The sequence below is a fragment of the Puntigrus tetrazona genome, chromosome 16, assembly GCF_018831695.1.
Source record: "Puntigrus tetrazona isolate hp1 chromosome 16, ASM1883169v1, whole genome shotgun sequence".
Lineage (NCBI taxonomy): Eukaryota > Metazoa > Chordata > Actinopteri > Cypriniformes > Cyprinidae > Puntigrus > Puntigrus tetrazona.
The window spans coordinates 168,653-191,205 of NC_056714.1; the positions used below are offsets into that span (position 1 = coordinate 168,653).

Genomic DNA, 22,553 nt, shown 5'->3' on the forward strand with positions numbered 1-22,553 from the left:
TCACCTTCTTTCCTTCTCTATCTTCTAATTCAGTAATACAGTTTAACACATTTGCTTAATAATTCATGGTACTGTTCCAAACCTTGACATTCTACGTAAAAATGCATTAAGTTTCAGACTTCCCTCCACACACATCACACTCTCTCGTAATACTTTTGTCAATCTGATGCAAAACCTCTTTTGTATATACTCTATTATCCCATAGGAAGAAGTCATTTTGTTCACAATCTATTGAATTATATCTCACGTCAGGTTCTTCCACAACATTTCCGGCTCTATCTCTGGATATACACTCCTCCAATACACTTTGCAAAACATACATAGCAGGCCTTCTCACCTCTTTTTCCACCATAATCCTATAGAAACATTTTAAAGGAACCTTTGACAAATCTACTTTACAACCACTCTGTATAATATACATTTCAGGAAACTTGTAGTCTTTTGTTTTAATCTCTTGATCATCCATTAAAGCACTCCAGTCTCTTGGAATACTACTCTTAATCTTACCAAAAACATTAAGAATTTCACCTTTCCTCATATTTTCGTTCTCTTCCAAAACCATGTCCAGGATTGCTTGTGCAGGCAAAAAGCCTGGAACAACTTCATAAACATAATCCTTTATCTGATATAAACCCGCTTTCATGAAACTTTTGTTTTCCAACATTTCGTCCCTTATCTGTTATCTTAGGATTCAAAACACTGGCTGATTTAGTACTAACTCAGGCATGTTACATATAAGACACATGTGGCAAAAATTGAGCCCATGCCTGAAAGACACTTCTTTATAAAATTGTGGCACATCATTTATCATGGACTCCTTTAAACAATGAAAAGATTACTTTGACTACCAGCCCCAAACCTCTCCAAACAGTCCTTCATACAATATCTCCAACCATACACTTCTTTACTATATAAAAACTTCTTAACAATTTTAAGTCTTAAAGCTTTCCTCCTCACATCCAAGTCTACCAACTTTAGACCCCCCTCCTTATTATCTGCTATCAACACCCTTTTTGAGATCCTCACATTTTTCCCACCCCACAGGAAATCCATTACAATAGAGTTTGCCTCTTTTAGGACCCACTCTGGCATATCTAACACGTTCAAGGAATGGGCAAATCTTGACATTAACAAAACATTGACCACAGCCACTTTGCCTTTCAACGTGAGACCTCTTAATTTCCAATAGTTCACAGTTAGCCTTATCTTTTGAAGAACTATAGTCCAAGATACATCTCTCTCCTTATTATCTTCCACACCTAAATTAACCCCCAGTACTGTAATATAATCTTTAACTATTTTAAAGGGAATATCACAGTTCAATATTTTATTATTTTCGCCAAACATCATAATTTCTGACTTTTCAACATTTATTTTTGCCCCTGCAGCTCTACCATAAGTATTCATATGCTCCATTATCCTCTTTATGCTGTCCATATCTCTCACAGTAAATGTAGTATCATCAGCATATTGGTGAATTTAACTGACCCCATCTCCTGCAAAATTGATGGGCTTCAGCTCCTTATCCGTTTTATTAATGTTGCCAAAGGCTCAACAGATATACTGTATAGCAGAGCAGACAAAGGGCAACCCTGCCTTATAGACCTCTCAATAGCAAAATCATCCGTTAACATACCGTTACACTTCACCACACTGTGTGCACTATTATACAGTAATCTTATCCATGCTCTAAATCTACTACCAAAACCAAAAGTTTCCAAGGTTTCCTCTAAAAATTGGTGCTCTACCCTATCAAAGCTTTATTTAAATCCAAGCTTAACAGAATACCTCCTTCTTTCTTCATATAAAATATCACATCTCTAATTGTACTTATAACATCTGCAATATCCCTCCCAGGTATACTATAAGCCTGTGTTGGTGCAACAATACTCCCAACTACCTTTTTAAGCCTGTTTGCTAAAATTTTCGCCAATACTTTTATAATCTGTATTTAAGAGACTGATTGGTCTATAATTTTCTAACCTTAACCTACTCCTTTTATTTTTAAATAAAATGCTTAACACACCTGCCACCATTGTCCCAGGCACTTCCTGCTTTTCCTCCATATACTGGTACAGCTGTAACAGTATTGGCCCTAGAACATCCTTGAAGACTCTATAAAACTCTACAGTTAGGCCATCTGAGCCTGGGCTCTTATTAGTGTTCAGACCAGAGATTGCCTCATTGACTTCTTGCATAGAGATATCATTATCACAAAAAGTCCTGTCTATATTCGATAATCGAGCGCTAACTGTACTCAGTACCTTTCCCATACTCTCCAAATGCACCCCTTCTTTCCTAAATAAACCCCTTATAAAAGATTCAACAGCCTCCAAAATCCCCACAAAATCACTCACCTTCTTTCCTTCTCTATCTTCTAATTCAGTAATACAGTTCCTGCTCTGCTTTTGCTTCTCCATGCCCAAAAAAAAAGATGTGCATTTCTCACCCTCTAAAGCATACTTCACCCTACTCCTTACAATAGCACCCTTACATCTATTAGTTTCAAATTTCTCTAAATCTGCTTTAATTTTTAAATAATTTGACAAATCATAATTAGGATCACTGTTTATTTGTTCCAGCTCAACAGAAATTTCATTTTGCAAATTTTTATATTTTCTCTTCTCCATACTATTCTTTTCCTTTGCAAACTCCATACTCAAAAACTTTATTTTCTGCTTTAAACTCTCCCATCTTACACATATGTTTTCAGAATCCTCGCTTCCCATCCATTCAGATCTTATACACTCGTAGACCCTAGCTCTGTAATTTACATCATTCAATAAACTTGCATTCAAACACCACAGCCCCCACCTTTTGCTGCATTCTTTGACCCACTTGGAATTCCAGGACAGCATGGTCACTGAAAGCTGTGAACTTTATAAGTTATACTATTAATATACTGAACTATGTTCTGCCTTACCAGACACAAATCAATTCTGCTTTGTTTTAGACTATTGAGCACAACTTGCCTTCTTGAATACCCTCTTCTAACAGGATTTTCTAATCTCCAGAGATCCACTAGGTTTACTCCATTCATTAGGTTTCTAAGTTCAGTCCTTGAAGAGTCTGTTTTGTAACTCATGTCATTTGCAGCATCAATCTACTACACCAAACGTTAAAATCACCAACACAGATGCAGTTATCCGTACATAGCCCTCTTAATTGTTGGAAGAACTCCCTTCTATCCTTTTCAATGTTTGGAGCATACACATTAATCAACTTGAAAACACAATTCTGAAATTCAAATTTTATGATTAGCACTCTTCCTTGATTATCAGCATAAACCCCTTAACACTTTGTACTACATCACTTTTACACAAACAAGCCACTCCACAAGCCCTGACCTTCTACTGCCATGACTAACAAAAATGTGATGAGGCCAAATCCTTCTCACCTCTCTTAATTTACTGCTATCCCAGTTTGTTTCTTGAAACAATAAATGTCAGCCTTCACAGTTTTTAAAACCATTTCAAGTTTACACATGTTACGTAAGACCATTAGCATTTAGGGATGCAATTTTAATCATAGCAGCAGTAGGCGTGACTTTGAGATAAATAGATAAACCTCATTTCTTTTTCTTTATGCCTCCTTTCTCTCCCTTGTCAGTCAGCAATATTTTTTTCCTTACAAACAGTTGCATATTTTCACATACCCCCCCCTCATACAGATCATAGTCATCATCATCTTCATCATTGTCATCATCTTCATCATTATCATCATCATCCTCATCCTCATCCTCATCAACATCAACAACATCATTTACAGTTCCATCACGCTTGAGAGCAGTCTTAAACGAGGCTGATGACTGTGGTGACTCATCTGCAATAAACGTTTTAACCACACTCCTGTCCTTTTCTTTACTGCCCTCTAGATGCTGAGAGAGCCCTGATCTAGCACTCTGGAGAGAGGAGGTGCCTCGCTCCGCTTGAGCTGTGTGATCCTTCAGTCCTGGATTAAAGTCATCAAGGGTGTTCCCCATTGTGTCTTGTTGCATGGGTCTACTCCCATCCTCATTTAATCCACTGGACAAGTTCGCACCCCACAACACATCACCATAATGTACATCACTCAGTTCTTTGCATTCTCTAGCGTAGTGTCCCTGTTTACCACACTTGTAGCAAGTAAATTCAGGGCAGTCTCTCAATACATGTCCAGGCTGAATACAAATCGACACACTTTCACTTGTCTGTTATGAATCACTCGAAAGTGTTCCGCACCTTCCAATGTTTCAAACTTTGTGGAGTATGGCAAAGATTGAACAGTATCAGTGAACTTAACTCTACAGAAGCGAGTCCCATCTGCAATGTCTGTTCCTGGCCATCTCCTCCTCTTGACTGAAGATGTTGCTTTGACACCCCAACCTTCCAGTTTCTCCAGAATTTCCTCATCAGTGACATACACCGGAAGATTCATGAATGAAACAACAAGTTCATCATTGCTCAGATCTCTAACCAAAATTTGACAGTTTTGATTTTGAATCCATTAATCAGCCTTTCTTTCCCCTTACTGTGGCTCATTGTAATCTCATATTTTTATCTCCTTTGAATCGACATCCAATCACAGCCCCACAAACTTCATTAATTCCTCGAAGTAGCTCCATCATTGTGATTTTCTCATCTCCAACAATTTCCACAGTCAAAGTTAAGCTCTTTTCAAACACCTTTTCCTCCATCCTGTCACACTTGCCTCTGTCCTTTTGGAAATCACCTCTGTTTGTGGCACTCCATTATGTCCTTCCATGTGCTCAATTCAATGGCCGACCACAACCTCAATGGTGAAGAAAGAAAAACCAAACAAAACAAAACTCCTCCCGCAAGCAGCAGCCGCTACAGGGGGAGAAAAAGACAACTGCAAAGACAAAAAAAACTCAGAACTTTGCCAAAAAAACCAAAACAACTATTTTCAAAGATGATCACCAAAACAAAATTGCAGCTCAGAAGTCCAAACTCTCCTAGGACACGCCCATCAGGTGTGAACAGAGTGGTATGGCCGTAAGCGAAAGCTACTGCAAAAAGCCCCCTATTTTAAGGTGAGGCACACTAAGTGCCATTATACTAGATAAGTAATGAATGAAATACAATAAAAATACTTCAAAATGAGGTACATTAAAGATAAGAGCATTAGTTAAGTAGTTAAAAACAATCAAACTCTGTTTAAAGTACAGCTACTTTAAAGGCAATTGAATTAAATAAGCAGTAAGGAAAGCAAAAAGCTGCTCAAACTTTGGCCACACTAAGGGCCAGTGTATTAGATAAGTAGTGAAAAACTCAAAAACTTACAGCACCTGGTATTCCTAGGCAGTCTCCCATCCAAGTACTAAGTAGGCCCAACCCTGCTTAGCTTCTGAGATCAGGCGTGAACAGGGTGGTATGGCCGTAAGTGAAAGCTGCTGCAAAAAGCCCCTATTTTAAGGTGAGGCACACTAAGTGCCATTATACTAGCTAAGTAATGAATGAAATACAAAAAAACTTCACAATGAGCTACAATAAAGATAAGAGCATTAGTTAAGTAGTTAAAAACAGTCAAACTCTGTTTAAAGAACAGCTACTTTAAAGGCAATTGAATTAAATAAGCAGTAAGGGAAATCAAAGAGCTGGTCAAACTTTGGCCACACTAAGGGCCAAAGTGGTATTAGATAAGGGCCAGTGTATTAGATAATTACTGAAAAACTCAAAAACTAACAGCACCTGGTATTCCTTGGCAGTCTCCCATCCAAGTACTAACTAGGCCCAACTCTGCTTAGCGTCTGAGATCAGGCGAGATCAGGCATGAACATGGAGGAATAGACATAAGCGAAAGCTGCTGCAAAAAGCCCTATTTTAAGGTGAGGCACACTAAGTGCCATTATACTAGATAAGTAATGAATGAAATACAAAAAAATATTTCAAAATGAGCTACAATAAAGATAAGAGCATTAGTTAAGTAGTTAAAAACAGTCAAACTCTGTTTAAAGAACAGCTACTTTAAAGGCAATTGAATTAAAAAAGCAGTAAGGGAAAGCAAAGAGCTGGTCAAACTTTGGCCACACTAAGGGCCAGTGTATTAGATAAGTAGTGAAAAACTCAAAACTTACAGCACCTGGTATTCCTAGGCAGACTCCAATCCAAGTACTAACTAGGCCCAACTCTGCTTAGCTTCTGAGATCAGGCGTGAGATCAGGCGTGAACAGGGTGGTATATGGCCGTAAGCGAAAGCTGCTGCAAAAGCCCCTATTTTAAGGTGAGGCACACTAAGTGCCATTATACTAGATAAGTAATGAATGAAATATAAAAAAATACTTCAAAATTAGCTACATTAAAGATAAGAGCATTAGTTAATTAGTTAAAAACTATCAAACTCTGTTTAAAGAACAGCTACTTTAAAGGCAATTGAATTAAATAAGCAGTAAGGGAAAGCAAAAAGCTGGTCAAACTTTGGCCACACTAAGGGCCAGTGTATTAGATAAGTAGTGAAAAAACTCAAAAACTTACAGCACCTGGTATTCCTAGGCAGTCTCCCATCCAAGTACTAACTAGGCCCAACTCTGCTTAGCTTCTGAGATCAGACGAGATCAGGCATGAACAGGGTGGTATGGCGTGCAAGTGAAAGCTGCTGCAAAAAGCCCCTATTTTAAGGTGAGGCACACTAAGTGCCATTATACTAGATAAGTAATGAATGAAATACAAAAAAATACTTCAAAATGAGCTACATTAAAGATAAGAGCATTAGTTAAGTAGTTAAAAACAGTCAAACTCTGTTTAAAGAACAGCTACTTTAAAGGCAATTGAATTAAATAAGCAGTAAGGAAAGCAAAGAGCTGGTCAAACTTTGGCCACACTAAGGGCCAGTGTATTAGATAAGTAGTGAAAAAACTCAAAAACTTACAGCACCTGGTATTCCTAGGCAGTCTCCCATCCAAGTACTAACTAGGCCCAACTCTGCTTAGCTTCTGAGATCAGACAAGATCAGGCATGAACAGGGTGGTATGGCGTAAGTGAAAGCTGCTGCAAAAAGCCCCTATTTTAAGGTGAGGCACACTAAGTGCCATTATACTAGATAAGTAATGAATGAAATACAAAAAAATACTTCAAAATGAGCTACATTAAAGATAAGAGCATTAGTTAAGTAGTTAAAAACAGTCAAACTCTGTTTAAAGAACAGCTACTTTAAAGGCAATTGAATTAAATAAGCAGTAAGGGAAAGCAAAGAGCTGGTCAAACTTTGGCCACACTAAGGGCCAGAGTATTAGATAAGTAGTGAAAAACTCAAAACTTACAGCACCTGGTTTTCCTAGGCAGTCTCCCATCCAAGTACTAACTAGGCCCAACTCTGCTTAGCTTCTGAGATCAGACAAGATCAGGCGTGAACAGGGTGGTATGGGCGTAAGCGAAAGCTGCTGCAAAAAGCCCCTATTTTAAGGTGAGGCACACTAAGTGCCATTATACTAGATAAGTAATGAATGAAATACAAAAAATACTTCAAAATTAGCTACATTAAAGATAAGAGCATTAGTTAAGTTGTTAAAAACAGTCAAACTCTGTTTAAAGAACAGCTACTTTAAAGGCAATTGAATTAAATAAGCAGTAAGGGAAAGCAAAGAGCTGGTCAAACTTTGGCCACACTAAGGGCCAGTGTATTAGATAAGTAGTGAAAAACTCAAAACTTACAGCACCTGGTATTCCTAGGCAGTCTCCCATCCAAGTACTAACTAGGCCCAACTCTGCTTAGCTTCTGAGATCAGACGAGATCAGGCGTGAACAGGGTGGTATGGCCGTAAGCGAAAGCTGCTGCAAAAAGCCCCTATTTTAAGGTGAGGCACACTAAGTGCCATTATACTAGATAAGTAATGAATGAAATACAAAAAAATACTTCAAAATGAGCTACATTAAAGATAAGAGCATTAGTTAAGTAGTTAAAAACAGTCAAACTCTGTTTAAAGAACAGCTACTTTAAAGGCAATTGAATTAAATAAGCAGTAAAGGAAAGCAAAGAGCTGGTCAAACTTTGGCCACACTAAGGGCCAGTGTATTAGATAAGTAGTGAAAAAACTCAAAACTTACAGCACCTGGTATTCCTAGGCAGTCTCCCATCCAAGTACTAACTAGGCCCAACTCTGCTTAGCTTCTGAGATCAGACAAGATCAGGCGTGAACAGGGTGGTATGGCCGTAAGCTAAAGCTGCTGCAAAAAGCCCCCTATTTTAAGGTGAGGCACACTAAGTGCCATTATACTAGATAAGTAATGAATGAAATACAAAAAAATACTTCAAAATGAGCTACATTAAAGATAAGAGCATTAGTTAAGTAGTTAAAAACAGTCAAACTCTGTTTAAAGAACAGCTACTTTAAAGGCAATTGAATTAAATAAGCAGTAAGGGAAAGCAAAGAGCTGGTCAAACTTTGGCCACACTAAGGGCCAGTGTATTAGATAAGTAGTGAAAAAACTCAAATTTACAGCACCTGGTATTCCTAGGCAGTCTCCCATCCAAGTACTAACTAGGCCCAACTCTGCTTAGCTTCTGAGATCAGACAAGATCAGGCGTGAACAGGGTGGTATGGGCGTAAGCGAAAGCTCCTGCAAAAAGCCCCTATTTTAAGGTGAGGCACACTAAGTGCCATTATACTAGATAAGTAATGAATGAAATACAAAAAAATACTTCAAAATGAGCTACATTAAAGATAAGAGCATTAGTTAAGTAGTTAAAAACAGTCAAACTCTGTTTAAAGAACAGCTACTTTAAAGGCAATTGAATTAAATAAGCAGTAAAGGAAAGCAAAGAGCTGGTCAAACTTTGGCCACACTTAGGGCCAGTGTATTAGATAAGTAGTGAAAAACTCAAAACTTACAGCACCTGGTATTCCTAGGCAGTCTCCCATCCAAGTACTAACTAGGCCCAACTCTGCTTAGCTTCTGAGATCAGACAAGATCAGGCGTGAACAGGGTGGTATGGCCGTAAGCGAAAGCTGCTGCAAAAAGCCCCCTATTTTAAGGTGAGGCACACTAAGTGCCATTATACTAGATAAGTAATGAATGAAATACAAAAAAAAATACTTCAAAATGAGCTACATTAAAGATAAGAGCATTAGTTAAGTAGTTAAAAACAGTCAAACTCTGTTTAAAGAACAGCTACTTTAAAGGCAATTGAATTAAATAAGCAGTAAGGGAAAGCAAAGAGCTGGTCAAACTTTGGCCACACTAAGGGCCAGTGTATTAGATAAGTAGTGAAAAACTCAAAACTTACAGCACCTGGTTTTCCTAGGCAGTCTCCCATCCAAGTACTAACTAGGCCCAACTCTGCTTAGCTTCTGAGATCAGACAAGATCAGGCGTGAACAGGGTGGTATGGCCGTAAGCGAAAGCTGCTGCAAAAGCCCCCTATTTTAAGGTGAGGCACACTAAGTGCCACTAGTGCCATTATACTAGATAAGTAATGAATGAAATACAAAAAAATACTTCAAAATGAGCTACATTAAAGATAAGAGCATTAGTTAAGTAGTTAAAAACAGTCAAACTCTGTTTAAAGAACAGCTACTTTAAAGGCAATTGAATTAAATAAGCAGTAAGGGAAAGCAAAGAGCTGGTCAAACTTTGGCCACACTAAGGGCCAGTGTATTAGATAAGTAGTGAAAAAACTCAAAAACTTACAGCACCTGGTTTTCCTAGGCAGTCTCCCATCCAAGTACTAACTAAGCCCAACTCTGCTTAGCTTCTGAGATCAGACAAGATCAGGCGTGAACAGGGTGGTATGGGCGTAAGCGAAAGCTGCTGCAAAAAGCCCCTATTTTAAGGTGAGGCACACTAAGTGCCATTATACTAGATAAGTAATGAATGAAATACAAAAAAATACTTCAAAATGAGCTACAATAAAGATAAGAGCATTAGTTAAGTAGTTAAAAACAGTCAAACTCTGTTTAAAGTACAGCTACTTTAAAGGCAATTGAATTAAATAAGCAGTAAAGGAAAGCAAAGAGCTGGTCAAACTTTGGCCACACTAAGGGCCAGTGTATTAGATAAGTAGTGAAAAAATCAAAAACTTACAGCACCTGGTATTCCTAGGCAGTCTCCCATCCAAGTACTAACTAGGCCCAACTCTGCTTAGCTTCTGAGATCAGACAAGATCAGGCGTGAACAGGGTGGTATGGCCGTAAGCGAAAGCTGCTGCAAAAAGCCCCCTATTTTAAGGTGAGGCACACTAAGTGCCATTATACTAGATAAGTAATGAATGAAAATACAAAAAATACTTCAAAATGAGCTACATTAAAGATAAGAGCATTAGTTAAGTAGTTAAAAACAGTCAAACTCTGTTTAAAGAACAGCTACTTTAAAGGCAATTGAATTAAATAAGCAGTAAGGGAAAGCAAAGAGCTGGTCAAACTTTGGCCACACTAAGGGCCAGTGTATTAGATAAGTAGTGAAAAAACTCAAAAACTTACAGCACCTGGTTTTCCTAGGCAGTCTCCCATCCAAGTACTAACTAGGCCCAACTCTGCTTAGCTTCTGAGATCAGACAAGATCAGGCGTGAACAGGGTGGTATGGCCGTAAGCGAAAGCTGCTGCAAAAAGCCCCCTATTTTAAGGTGAGGCACACTAAGTGCCATTATACTAGATAAGTAATGAATGAAATACAAAAAAATACTTCAAAATGAGCTACATTAAAGATAAGAGCATTAGTTAAGTAGTTAAAAACAGTCAAACTCTGTTTAAAGAACAGCTACTTTAAAGGCAATTGAATTAAATAAGCAGTAAAGGAAAGCAAAGAGCTGGTCAAACTTTGGCCACACTTAGGGCCAGTGTATTAGATAAGTAGTGAAAAATTCAAAACTTACAGCACCTGGTATTCCTAGGCAGTCTCCCATCCAAGTACTAACTAGGCCCAACTCTGCTTAGCTTCTGAGATCAGACGAGATCAGGCGTGAACAAGGTGGTATGGGCATAAAGCTAAAGCTGCTGCAAAAAGCCCCTATTTTAAGGTGAGGCACACTAAGTGCCATTATACTAGATAAGTAATGAATGAAATACAAAAAATACTTCAAAATGAGGCTACATTAAAGATAAGAGCATTAGTTAAGTAGTTAAAAACAGTCAAACTCTGTTTAAAGAACAGCTACTTTAAAGGCAATTGAATTAAATAAGCAGTAAGGCAAAGCAAAGAGCTGGTCAAACTTTGGCCACACTAAGGGCCAGTGTATTAGATAAGTAGTGAAAAAACTCAAAACTTACAGCACCTGGTATTCCTAGGCAGACTCCCATCTTAGTATTAACTAGGCCCAACTCTGCTTAGCTTCTGAGATCAGGCATGAACAGGGTGGTATGCCCGTAAGCGAAATTTGCTGCAAAAAGCCCCCTATTTTAAGGTGAGGCACACTAAGTGCCATTATACTAGATAAGTAATGAATGAAAAACAAAACAATACTTCAAAATGAGGTACATTAAAGATAAGAGCATTAGTTAAGTAGTTAAAAACAGTCAAACTCTGTTTAAAGAACAGCTATTTAAAGGCAATTGAATTAAATAAGCAGTAAGGGAAAGCAAAGAGCTGGTCAAACTTTGGCCACACTAAGGGCCAGAGTATTAGATAAGTAGTGAAAAAACTCAAAAACTTACAGCACCTGGTTTTCCTAGGCAGTCTCCCATACAAGTACTAACTAGGCCCAACTCTGCTTAGCTTCTGAGATCAGACAAGATCAGGCGTGAACAGGGTGGTATGGACGTAAGCGAAAGCTCCTGCAAAAAGCCCCCTATTTTAAGGTGAGGCACACTAAGTGCCATTATAGTAGATAAGTAATGAATAAAATACAAAAAATACTTCAAAATTAGCTACATTAAAGATAAGAGCATTAGTTAAGTAGTTAAAAACTATCAAACTCTGTTTTTAAAGTACAGCTACTTTAAAGGCAATTGAATTAAATAAGCAGTAAGGGAAAGCAAAAAGCTGGTCAAACTTTGGCCACACTAAGGGCCAGTGTATTAGATAAGTAGTGAAAAACTCAAAACTTACAGCACCTGGTATTCCTAGGCAGTCTCCTATCCAAGTACTAACTAGGCCCAACTCTGCTTAGCTTCTGAGATCAGACGAGATCAGGCGTGAACAGGGTGGTATGGCCGTAAGCGAAAGCTGCTGCAAAAAGCCCCCTATTTTAAGGTGAGGCAAACTAAGTGCCATTATACTAGATAAGTAATGAATGAAATACAAAAAAATACTTCAAAATGAGCTACAATAAAGATAAGAGCATTAGTTAAGTAGTTAAAAAACAGTCAAACTCTGTTTAAAGAACAGCTACTTTTAAGGCAATTGAATTAAATAAGCAGTAAAGGAAAGCAAAGAGTTGGTCAAACTTTGGCCACACTTAGGGCCAGTGTATTAGATACGTAGTGAAAAAATTCAAAAACTTACAGCACCTGGTATTCCTAGGGAGTCTCCCATCCAAGTACTAACTAGGCCCAACTCTGCTTAGCTTCTGAGATCAGACAAGATCAGGCGTGAACAGGGTGGTATGGCCGTAAGCGAAAGCTGCTGCAAAAAGCCCCCTATTTTAAGGTGAGGCACACTAAGTGCCATTATAGTAGATAAGTAATGAATGAAATACAAAAAAATACTTCAAAATGAGCTACATTAAAGATAAGAGCATTAGTTAAGTAGTTAAAAAACAGTCAAACTCTGTTTAAAGTACAGCTACTTTAAAGGCAATTGAATTAAATAAGCAGTAAGGGAAAGCAAAGAGCTGGTCAAACTTTGGCCACACTAAGGGCCAGTGTATTAGATAAGTAGTGAAAAACTCAAAACTTACAGCACCTGGTTTTCCTAGGCAGTCTCCCATCCAAGTACTAACTAGGCCCAACTCTGCTTAGCTTCTGAGATCAGACAAGATCAGGCGTGAACAGGGTGGTATGGACGTAAGTTTGAAAGCTGCTGCAAAAAGCCCCTATTTTAAGGTGAGGCACACTAAGTGCCATTATACTAGATAAGTAATGAATGAAATAGAAAAAAATACTTCAAAATGAGCTACATTAAAGATAAGAGCATTAGTTAAGTAGTTAAAAACAGTCAAACTCTGTTTAAAGTACAGCTACTTTAAAGGCAATTGAATTAAATAAGCAGTAAAGGAAAGCAAAGAGCTGGTCAAACTTTGGCCACACTTAGGGCCAGTGTATTAGATACGTAGTGAAAAAATTCAAAAACTTACAGCACCTGGTATTCCTAGGCAGTCTCCCATCCAAGTACTAACTAGGCCCAACTCTGCTTAGCTTCTGAGATCAGACGAGATCAGGCGTGAACAAGGTGGTATGGGCATAAGCGAAAGCTGCTGCAAAAAGCCCCCTATTTTAAGGTGAGGCACACTAAGTGCCATTATACTAGATAGGTAATGAATGAAATACAAAAAAATATTTCAAAATGAGGTACATTAAAGATAAGAGCATTAGTTAAGTAGTTAAAAACAGTCAAACTCTGTTTAAAGTACAGCTACTTTAAAGGCAATTGAATTAAATAAGCAGTAAGGCAAAGCAAAGAGCTGGTCAAACTTTGGCCACACTAAGGGCCAGTGTATTAGATAAGTAGTGAAAGAACTCAAAAACTTACAGCACCTGGTATTCCTAGGCAGACTCCCATCTTAGTATTAACTAGGCCCAACTCTGCTTAGCTTCTGAGATCAGGCATGAACAGGGTGGTATGCCCGTAAGCGAAATTTGCTGCAAAAAGCCCCCTATTTTAAGGTGAGGCACACTAAGTGCCATTATACTAGATAAGTAATGAATGAAAAACAAAACAATACTTCAAAATGAGGTACATTAAAGATAAGAGCATTAGTTAAGTAGTTAAAAACAGTCAAACTCTGTTTAAAGAACAGCTACTTTAAAGGCAATTGAATTAAAAAAGCAGTAAGGGAAAGCAAAGAGCTGGTCAAACTTTGGCCACACTAAGGGCCAAAGCTGGTCAAACTTTGGCCACACTAAGGGCCAGTGTATTAGATAAGTAGTGAAAAAACTCAAAAACTTACAGCACCTGGTATTCCTTGGCAGTCTCCCATCCAAGTACTAACTAGGCCCAACTCTGCTTAGCGTCTGAGATCAGACGAGATCAGGCGTGAACATGGAGGAATGGCCATAAGCGAAAGCTGCTGCAAAAAGCCCCCTATTTTAAGGTGAGGCACACTAAGTGCCATTATACTGGATAAGTAATGAATGAAATACAAAAAAAATATTTCAAAATGAGGTACATTAAAGATAAGAGCATTAGTTAAGTAGTTAAAAACAGTCAAACTCTGTTTAAAGAACAGCTACTTTAAAGGCAATTGAATTAAAAATCAGTAAGGGAAAGCAAAGAGCTGGTCAAACTTTGGCCATACTAAGGGCCAGTGTATTAGATAAGTAGTGAAAAAACTCAAAAACTTACAGCACCTGGTATTCCTAGGCAGTCTCCCATCCAAATACTAACTAGGCCCACCTCTGCTTAGCTTCTGAGATCAGAGATCAGGTGTGAACAGAGTGGTATGGCCATAGCTTAAAGCTGCTGCAAAAGCCTCCTATTTTAAGGTGAGGCACACTAAGTGCCATTATACTAGATAAGTAATGAATGAAATACAAAAAATACTTCAAAATGAGCTACATTAACGATAAGAGCATTAGTTAAGTAGTTAAAAAAACAGTCAAACTCTGTTTAAAGAACAGCTACTTTAAAGGCAATTGATTTAAATAAGCAGTAAGGGAAAGCAAAGAGCTGGCCAAACTTTGGCCACACTAAGGGCCAGTGTATTAGATTAGTAGTGAAAAACTCAAAACACTTACAGCACCTGGTATTCACAGGCAGTCTCCCATCCAAGTACTAACTAGGCCCAACTCAATTCTGCTTTGAGATCTTCTGAGATCAGGCGTGAACAGGGTGGTATGACCGTAAGCGAAAGCTGCTGCAAAAAGCCCCCTACTTTAAGGTGAGGCACACTAAGTGCCATTATACTAGAAAAATAATGAATGAAATACAAAAAATACTTCAAAATGAGGTACATTAAAGATAAGAGCATTAGTTAAGTAGTTAAAAACAGTCAAACTCTGTTTAAAGAACAGCTACTTTAAAGGCAATTGAATTAAATAAGCAGTAAGGGAAAGCAAAGAGCTGGTCAAACTTTGGCCACACTAAGGGCCAGTGTATTAGATAAGTAGTGAAAAAACTCAAAAACTTACAGCACCTGGTATTCCTAGGCAGTCTCCCATCCAAGCACTAACTAGGCCCAACTCTGCTTAGGTTCTGAGATCAGACAAGATTTATTTTATTTTATTATTATTTTTTTATTAACTAATCAAATTAAAAAAAAAAAAAAAAAATACATTAAAAAAGCATAAATCACAAGACATTAATCACATTTCAAACATCTCCTGGTAGTGTTGGAAACTTTTTTAGCTTCTTTTTAAGAAGAGACCAGGAGATTCTTAGCAAAAGCAGGAGTTCGTTTTTATTTCGTTGCTGTAGTCATCTGCAAGAAGTCTTCAAGAAAACTTTAAGAAAATCGTCAAGCAATAGGCCCAAGAAAATCTTCAAGAAATCTCCAAGAAACAAGTCTAACTGAAACATGTTAGGTTGAAGTATATATGTTTCAAAGGGGAGGAGTACACAGAGGTGGAGACCAATAAAACAAAAGTATGCAAATGCAATCAGGAACTTAGCCCAGAACAGGAACTTTCCCAATCCTTGATCTATTTAGCATCCAAGTGTCATTCAAATGCATAGGTGAAACAAAAGGCACAGTTGTACCTTAGGATTAGCATTCACACTTGACTTAGGACGCCTACCAGATGTTCAAGAACTGAAAGACAAAAGATAACTGTCTCGGGGCTTGGGCTTCCTGCTCTTAGAATGTAAATCACAATACACATTCAGCATATACTGTTATATTGGAGTCTGTGTTTAACCTTTTATAAATTTGTAATACAACAGTAGCAACACTTCAAAGCTATTCCCAACTCTTACAACATATGGATTATTTTTTGTTATACAGTGAACAAACACTTCCATATTTTCAATCATTTTACAATAATTATATAAACCTTTTATTTTATCCATCAAGATCTGTTTATATAATAAGGATATCAACAGTTCTTTTTTCTTTTGTTTCATAATGTTCCTTCTTTTCCATATTGCGTATCGTGCAATAGTTAACATGAAATTAAGAGCATACTTGTTTTTAGCCTTCCCCTCAAATCCAAACAAAAATAGTACATCCCATTCCTCCAGAGTAAGTTTGTCTTCATACAACAAATCACATACCAACAACAAAAAAAAAAAAAAAAAAAAAAAAAATTCACATAACTTTCTACATTTCAAAAATAAATGCAAAACTCCTTATACTTTTATATAAAATAATTTCCGTCATCACACAATTGTGTCTTAATAGGAAATCAAAATTTTCCAAAGCTGGACTTTTGAAATTAGCTCTTACATTTTTCCATATTTTAGAAGCATCAAAATAATCAAATAGCTTCTCCCAATACTCTATTGCTTTAGGTTTTACAAAAACTACCTTACGTATACAACAGTAAAACGTCTTGATGACACATTCATTAAAGGGAAAATTATCATCTCCTTTTTCAAAAAAACCTGTGGTTTTTATTCTCAGATTCTTTTTCATTCTTTTTCATTCCACGTTTCATCCATGCGTGGTGTATTGCACTGAACAGGGATATACTGCTGCGTGGCGCGGGCACTGGAAGCAGGACGGAGCGCACATGGCGCGGGCACTGGAACCAGCAGGCTAACGGGACGGCTGGGCGGAACCAGCGGGCTAACGGGACGGCTGGGCGGAACCAGCGGGCTAACGGGACGGCTGGGCGGAACCAGCGGGCTTACGGGGTAGCTGAGCGGGAACAGGAACTCAGGATACAGGGAGGTGCCCAGTCTAAATCCAAATCCACATCGTCCAGCTCCCTTTGCAGATCCAGCAGCCCCAGGTGGATGATCAGCTCATCCTCAGCCGATGTGCAGAGGCGGAGCTCCACTCCCGCGCTCTCATTCCGTCGGCTGCTGTCTTCCACGCGGCGAGTTCTGTAGCCGGCTCACGCACCTGGTTTGGCGTATTCGGCTCGGGTCCTGTTACGCTCCACGGCTCTGTCGCTCTCTCTGGCGATGGGTCCGTGGTCGCTTTAAACTCCGCCCCGTGTCAGCGGTGGGCTCAGGCTGGGGCACCGACCTTGCGGTGAAGGGATGGGCTAGGCTCTGGATCTGGAGTGGGGCTGGTGTCGTTGTCCTCCAGCGCAACCGTCATTGGTGATTTGCAGGACACCAGCACCCACTCGATGTCACGCGGCGATGCTCTCTCGAGGCCGTTCCCGGACAGCTTCTCTTGCGGGAGTAGTCGAGTCCTCGTTAATAAAGTGAGCAGAGGAAGCTGTCCGGGTAGTGCGAGTCGTTCGCGAGGCGAGGAAGTCCATTGTATAACCCTCGAGAAGCGATCCTCCTGCTCCAGCAGGAGGATGAAAAGGAAATTGGGTCGTCATTGAAGGGGAATTCATTGCAAACAAAAGGAGGAGGAAAAGACGCGCTATTTACTTTTGAGGTCCGATCGTTCTGTCACGGCTTTTCGCGAGACTGAGGACACGAGGCTTAAAATGAACTGAAATGGGTTTAATCACAAAGTAGCAAAATAAAGATACAAGCGACAGGCAGATAGAACAGGCAGGCAGGACAAACACAGGTATGGACATGGGTAGGGACCTTGACGATGAGCATGAGAGACGAAACCAATAACAAAGTCCAGAGAACGTGACACTCCCGAACCTCTACAACATTTATCAAAAATTTCCATAGCTTTCTCAACACTATTGAAATCCTTTAAAAATAAAGTGGTATCATCTGCATACTGGAAAATCTTTTGTTCTATTTCATTACCTTCTATTAAAATACCTTTTATTTCTTTTTCTCCATTTATTGCTAAACCTAACGGTTCCATGACTACAGTGTACAGTAAAGCCGATAAGGGACATCCTTGTCTTATGGATCTTGAAATTCCTATGTTTCAAACATTTCATCCACTTTAAGAAATTATTCCCAAAGCCAAATTTTTTAAGCAAATCAAATAAATATTTATGTTCCACTCTATCAAACGCCTTTTCTAAAACCATACTAAATAAAAACCCCTTACCTTTTTTCTCTTTTGTATACCAAATTAAGTCTCTAATACTCGTTACTGTATCCGCTATATCTCTTCCCAGTATGCTGTACGCTTGATTGGTCGTGATGATGTGTGGGATTACTCTTTTAAGTCTATTTGCAAAGATCTTTGCTAATATTTTGTAGTCTGTGTTGAGCATGCTCAATGGTCTATAATTCCTCAAATCATCTTTATTTCCTTTCTTTTTATATATTATTTTAATCATACCTCTCTTCATACTCTTACTCAATTGACCATTTTGAAAAATCATTAAGAACAGATCTTTTAGAATTGGTGTTAAAACATCTTTAAAAACCTTATAAAATTCAGATGATAAACCATCCAAGCCAGGGCTTTTCCCGTTGCTTAATTGTGTTATAGCTTCATTTATCTCTTCTTCTGCTATATCACTATCACACATTTTTTTATCATCTTGTTACTTTTACTTTAATTTGATTTAGCAAGAATTCTTCATCTTCTTCATTAACTCCTTCTGTCCTAAATAAAACACTATAGAAATCCTGGACAGCTTTTAATATTCCTTCTTTATCTTTTATGTTTCTACCTTCTAGAGACACATTCTTTATTAGATCAGCTTTTTGTCTAGTCTTTTCTACCTCATAAAAAAACTTTGTACTTCTTTCTCCTTCTACTGTATTCCTTATTTTACTTCTTATTCTAGCACCCTCACATTTGTCTTCTTCCACTTTTTAAGTTTCTCTTCAAGCGCTACTATTTTCCTAATGTCTGTGGTTCCTTCACTTACTTTTTAATTTAATTTTCCCATTTTTTGATTAATTCTCTTTCTTTAGCTCTTTTTGCTTTCTGTATTTTCTCGAAAATTCTATAGATAATCTTTTAATGTCTACTTTTATATTGTCCCACCATGTGCATATTGCGTCATCGTATAGAACATCATCTACACTATTAATTATTAGGTTTTCAATTTCCATTTTGTAAAAATCATTCTTTAAAAGTTCTGCATTAAGCACCCATACCCCTGGTCCTCTCTCCACACCACTGAAATCCATCGTTACAAATAAAAAATCATGATCGCTCCCGCTGTACATTTTATAAAACACTTTTGAAATAAAATGCTCAAAACTCCTATTACATAAAAGAAAATCTATTCTACTTTGTTTTAAACTGTTTTTCACCCACTGTCTTCTTGAATATTCTCTTTTTACTCTATTTCTTTCTCTCCACACATCTACTAATTGGTGTTTATACATCATGCTTTTCAATTCTTTTCTTCCAACATCAGCTCTGTACACCATGTGATCTTCAGCATCTATTCTTTCTAAAATTGTATTAAAGTCCCCTATAATAATAACGCTCTTACATCCAATATTCAAATCATTCAGTTTTTTTAAAAAAGTTACTCTTTCTGTATCTTCATTTGGAGCATGTATATTACATATTATTATTTCTTCTCCCTTGTCCATGATTTTTATAATTAAAATCCTTCCATTATTATCTTTAAATAAAACTTTTGTTGATTCCACTGCTCCCCTTCTAACAAGTGTCGCCAGACCTTTTTTCTTATTTATATCGTTGCTGCACCATATTTCTCCATCCCAGCCTTTTTTAAGATCATCCAGTATTGTTTCATTCCATCCAGTCTCTTGAATACAGATAACATCACATTGCTTTGTTAAATTGATCACCTTTTCAAATTTCCATTTAGATGACAATCCTCTAACATTAATCGAGACCAGACATAAATTACTCATAATAGAAGAAAGAAGAACCAAAACAGCCAATCAACCATATATATTCTCTCTTAAGAATTTATATCAACTTGTTCATCATTTTGTCTTGCTCTTACTTCTTTCCTTAACTTTTGTTTCTTTAATACCTGTTCAATATTTATTTTGACCCCTCTTGTCATTTTACATCTTTTGTTTATAATGTCCAGAGTTCTACTTTCAAGCTCACAGTCAAATGCAGCCGTTTTCTCATCGCTTACCTCCTCTTCAGTCCATCCGGCTGCAACTTCACTCGTTGTTGCACATTCCTTCTCTTTCGTTTGTCCTTCATTGTTAGTTATACACTGTGTCTCAGTCTCCGTTGCATGAACTTCAATTTCTTTATCTCCATTGTCCTCTCTCCTCATACGCTCCTCCTCTCCTCGTTCACGTAGATCCTCAGAAATTACATCCTCCTCCTGAATTTCATCTTTGCTTGACTCCTCCATGCACTCCTGTGCCTCGACCTCCATTTCATTATTGTCCTCCTCCTCAGATTCACAGTTGCACCTCATCCACGTCTTTTCACAGCCTTGGCACCGCGGGGCTTGACAGTCTCACGCAAAATGCCCCTGTTCCAGACATTCCCTGCAGGTATATTGAGGGCAGTCTTTTTTTTTCATGCTCCAAATTCTGCAAGTCTTCAGTTGGTCATCGTGAATTACTCTGAAATATTTTGGTCCTTCCTCTGTGTCAAATCTAACATTATATGGCAGAGTCACAATGTCCTGCAGAAATTTTACTTTTATAAACCTTGTTCCATCTGCAACTGCTGTGCCTGGATAATATCTCCTTCTTAACGGGATCCACCAATTTTTGTATTATTTCATCGTCTTTTATGTAGTTGGGCAAATGCAAAAAAGAGACCATTCTTTCAGTTTTACACAGTTTTTTGATCTCACATCTTTGGTCATCAATCATTAATCCATCCATTAACTTATCACAGTCGGTTTCATTTTCCATTGTAAGTTCATACTCAAAGTTACTTTTTTTCCTTAGTCCATACAGTTTTCCAATTCCAGCTTTCTCATCCACAGCTTTTATAATCATCATCACAGTTATTTTATCTGGATCATTAACAATCATCGTTAGAGTTGCTTCTTTCTTATAGTCTCTTTGATATTTTGATTGGCTTTTTAACTTATTCATTATCCCATTTCTTTAAGGTGCTTCTCCTATCCCATCAGTGTAATCTCTTGTTTGTTTACCTTGATGTTTTTTTAGGTCCTCTCTTTGACTTATCCTTGCATCCATCCCGTTCTTTTTTCCTCTTGCGGCAACCCTTGCCCATGTCTCCCTGGCATCTTTATCCTTTCCATTGTCAGTTTCCACATTTCTTTCAGTGTAGTTAATATCCTCAGTCTCTTTGTTCAATATTCGGTCATGATCCGTCACCATAATATCCATTATTTTAAAGATTGGCAACCTCAGACAGAAAAACTAATGTGTAACTCAAAAAACAATACCATTTAAGAAATTATCAAAAAGAAAGAAAAAAATAATAATAACAATAAACAAAATGGAGGAGAGCCTTCCTCTCCTAACTGCAGCCAACACTTCCTGTGTGCACTCTAGCGCCCTCAGGGTGGTATGGCCGCAAGCTAGAACTGCTGCAAAAAGGCCCCTATTTTAAGGTGTGGCACACTAAGTGCCATCATACTAGACTAGTAATGAAATAAAAAAAAAAATACTTCAAAATAAGGTATATTAAAGATAAGAGCATTAGTTAATTAGTTCAAAACAGCCAAACGCTGTTTAAAGATCAGCTACTTTAAAGGCAATTGAATTAAATAAGCAGTAAGAGAAAGCAAAGAGCTGGTCAATCTTTGGCCACACTAAGGTCCAGTGTATTTGATAAGTAGTGTAGAAACCCAAAAAACTTACAGCACCTGGTATTCCCAGGAAGTCTCCCATCCAAGTACTAACCAGGCCCAACTCTGCTTAGCTTCTGAGATCAGACGAGATCAGGTGTGAACAGGGTGGAATGGCCGTAAGTGAGGACTGATTCAAAAAGCCCCCTTTTTTAAGGCGAGTGTTACGGCCCATAACTGATTTGTGGCTCGCTTAATAAATATAAACGAAAAGTATACAGGCCGAACATATAAAAGAGTCACAACACCTGATATGAATTTAGGACACCTCCTTTATTAAACAATTCTCAAAATAATAAACAATTCACGTGACTTATAAACGAAACATAAATAATAACAAATCGCGGGTAGGAAAACTAAAGGAAGCAAGCCCCTGACTACCCCTGTTCTTGGATTGCAGCTATTACCTGTCTGCCGACAAACAAAACCAGAACGGGTGAGTCTTCCGGACAACTACTTCCCTCCCTCAGCTCTTACTAACTCAACAAAACGTGAACTAATAAAATAAGCTACCCGCTACTGTTAAGATAATCAAAAAGAAATCACATAAAAAACGAAATTCGTTAAACAAAAACAAAATACCAGCCTCAAAAGAGGCAATAAGGGAGACGCCACCAGGACCGTGGGAAACGGAGAACAAAAGGAGAGCGAGACCGCCATTTCCGCCTGACGACCTTTATATCCGGAATCCTCAATGACGTCACCACTCAGAACGGAATTCCCCCAACACCACCTATGGGCTCAATCATATTAAAGTCACAGATACACAACACCCTCACCCTTAAGTGAATAAATTGTAGAAATAAGTGATCTTACC

The 22,553-nt window shown here is 38.1% G+C and overlaps 3 non-coding genes and 19 pseudogenes across 3 annotated transcripts; all 22 read right to left on the reverse strand.

The window, feature by feature from the left end:
- Positions 1-5,275: 5,275 nt before the first annotated feature.
- Positions 5,276-5,384, reverse strand: LOC122361296 (annotated as a pseudogene).
- A 685-nt stretch (positions 5,385-6,069) lies between these two features.
- On the reverse strand, positions 6,070-6,192 carry LOC122361330 (annotated as a pseudogene).
- A 274-nt stretch (positions 6,193-6,466) lies between these two features.
- On the reverse strand, positions 6,467-6,586 carry LOC122361274 (annotated as a pseudogene).
- Positions 6,587-6,860: 274 nt separating this feature from the next.
- On the reverse strand, positions 6,861-6,978 carry LOC122361294 (annotated as a pseudogene).
- A 273-nt stretch (positions 6,979-7,251) lies between these two features.
- LOC122361259 lies at positions 7,252-7,370 on the reverse strand (annotated as a pseudogene).
- A 272-nt stretch (positions 7,371-7,642) lies between these two features.
- LOC122361393 lies at positions 7,643-7,761 on the reverse strand. The gene has a single exon (XR_006252952.1). It is a non-coding gene; the product is annotated as a 5S ribosomal RNA (ribosomal RNA).
- Positions 7,762-8,035: 274 nt separating this feature from the next.
- LOC122361201 lies at positions 8,036-8,154 on the reverse strand (annotated as a pseudogene).
- A 274-nt stretch (positions 8,155-8,428) lies between these two features.
- On the reverse strand, positions 8,429-8,547 carry LOC122361279 (annotated as a pseudogene).
- Positions 8,548-8,820: 273 nt separating this feature from the next.
- LOC122361202 lies at positions 8,821-8,939 on the reverse strand (annotated as a pseudogene).
- Positions 8,940-9,215: 276 nt separating this feature from the next.
- Positions 9,216-9,334, reverse strand: LOC122361208 (annotated as a pseudogene).
- Positions 9,335-9,618: 284 nt separating this feature from the next.
- On the reverse strand, positions 9,619-9,737 carry LOC122361273 (annotated as a pseudogene).
- Positions 9,738-10,011: 274 nt separating this feature from the next.
- On the reverse strand, positions 10,012-10,130 carry LOC122361203 (annotated as a pseudogene).
- Positions 10,131-10,406: 276 nt separating this feature from the next.
- On the reverse strand, positions 10,407-10,525 carry LOC122361210 (annotated as a pseudogene).
- Positions 10,526-10,799: 274 nt separating this feature from the next.
- Positions 10,800-10,918, reverse strand: LOC122361269 (annotated as a pseudogene).
- A 659-nt stretch (positions 10,919-11,577) lies between these two features.
- Positions 11,578-11,696, reverse strand: LOC122361270 (annotated as a pseudogene).
- Positions 11,697-11,971: 275 nt separating this feature from the next.
- LOC122361244 lies at positions 11,972-12,090 on the reverse strand. The gene has a single exon (XR_006252909.1). It is a non-coding gene; the product is annotated as a 5S ribosomal RNA (ribosomal RNA).
- A 277-nt stretch (positions 12,091-12,367) lies between these two features.
- On the reverse strand, positions 12,368-12,486 carry LOC122361205 (annotated as a pseudogene).
- Positions 12,487-12,761: 275 nt separating this feature from the next.
- LOC122361238 lies at positions 12,762-12,880 on the reverse strand (annotated as a pseudogene).
- Positions 12,881-13,157: 277 nt separating this feature from the next.
- Positions 13,158-13,276, reverse strand: LOC122361250 (annotated as a pseudogene).
- Positions 13,277-13,970: 694 nt separating this feature from the next.
- On the reverse strand, positions 13,971-14,089 carry LOC122361291 (annotated as a pseudogene).
- Positions 14,090-14,365: 276 nt separating this feature from the next.
- LOC122361321 lies at positions 14,366-14,481 on the reverse strand (annotated as a pseudogene).
- A 7,261-nt stretch (positions 14,482-21,742) lies between these two features.
- LOC122361262 lies at positions 21,743-21,861 on the reverse strand. The gene has a single exon (XR_006252911.1). It is a non-coding gene; the product is annotated as a 5S ribosomal RNA (ribosomal RNA).
- Between the last annotated feature and the right edge of the window lie 692 nt (positions 21,862-22,553).